Source organism: Coffea eugenioides, chromosome 2, assembly GCF_003713205.1.
Source record: "Coffea eugenioides isolate CCC68of chromosome 2, Ceug_1.0, whole genome shotgun sequence".
Classification (NCBI taxonomy): domain Eukaryota; kingdom Viridiplantae; phylum Streptophyta; class Magnoliopsida; order Gentianales; family Rubiaceae; genus Coffea; species Coffea eugenioides.
Window position 1 is genome coordinate 67,027,855 of NC_040036.1, and position 1,656 is coordinate 67,029,510.

Below are 1,656 nucleotides of genomic sequence, written 5' to 3' on the forward strand. Positions count from 1 at the left end.
ATTGTGTGAAGTTATTTCTCTAAAAATTTGCAAAATGATCCTAGCATGATTGGTAGGAATGTTGTATGTGAAAATGGATTGCATGTTGATGAAAATGATGAATCTCAATTGTGTTTCAATGAGCAAATGTCCATTTCACAAGATAATATCTTTGGAACTAACTTTGAGCCTCAAGAGGTGAGTTTTAATGACTCATTTTTCACCCCTCTGGAGGAGTGCATTGAAAGTATAGGTTCTAAGGGTATTGCTGTCCAAGATACTCTCATGACATTTTCTTTGGTGAATTCTCAAGTGGTGCATATTCAAGGTAATATTTATGAAACACTTGGGATAGGTAAGTCAATTCCATTTCTCACATCATTAGATCATGTGACTTTTGCGATAAAGCCACCTTTTAATGATCCACCACGGCCTAAAATGGTGGATTATTCGTTAACTAAACCTCCTTGAAAAATAAGGTGAACTAGTCAAGCTATTGACTATAAAGAAGCGCTTATTGGGAGGCAACCCAATGTTTGTTTAAGTTTATGTTATTTTGGGGTGATTTTATGTTTAAAGTATGTGTTTGAGTTATTTTGTTATTTTCATTTGTAGGTATTGGAAATGGAAGCAAAAGTGACCAAATGAGGTAAAAAAGGCGAAGTTTGATCAAGGAACTCAACCCCTCGATTTGAGTAATTGTTGTTTTTGATTCGTTACAAGGGGTTAAAATGCATGTTTTGATCATTTTACATGTGCATGCATTGAGTATATTAGCAAACAAATGATCTATGATGCATTTTGGGAAATTGGGGTATCATTTGTAATTATTCAAAAGTTAAATTTCTGCTAAATTTCGCAGCAGAAAACGGGTTTTTCAATGAAACGCGCCACTGAATCGCGTTTTCATAGAATCGCGTTTTCAATTCTGTGCCTATAATGAAGAAAACGCGCCTTCAAAACGCGACAGGAAGTCGCGTTTTCTACAAAGTCGCGTTTTCCAGCCTGTTCAGAAACCAAAAACGCGCCTTCAAATACGCGACTTAAAGTCGCGTTTTCTCACGTAGTCGCGTTTTCAATGCTGCAAGTTTTGTGAAGAAACGCGACTTCACAAAACGCACCTTGAGGCGCGTTTTCTTGAGCCGCGTTTTTTGAGCACCTTTTTTTTTTAAAAAAAAAATGCAGCTTCCTTGATTCTCTTTTTTCTTCTTTTCCTCATAAATTTTCTTGTACCTTGAGTTGCTTATTGTGTATTTTATATAGGTACATCACCAAAACAAAGGTTTGAAATTACGGATCGCCGTTTTGTTTTATTAAGCCTTTGTTATCACTTTTGTTTCTTATTTTCTATGTTTCGATTATTATTACTAATGGTTATTCAATGGAACTTATGAAGCGTTGGAGTTACACGGACAATGGATTTTGAAGCTTCATATGCAATCACAACAATAGGGGAGTATTATTTTTCTTTATCTTCATTTTCCTTTTTACACATTGAGGACAATGTGTATGTTAAGTGTGGGGGGAGAATTGAGATTATATATATTGTATGTGATTAAATTATTAGTTGCAAATATTGGACTTGTGTTAAAATTCAAAATTTTTCTAAAATCTTGTCCAAAATTGCAAACTTGCCCCAAAAAGTTTCATATTTTTTCGATTTTATCCAAGGGGTAA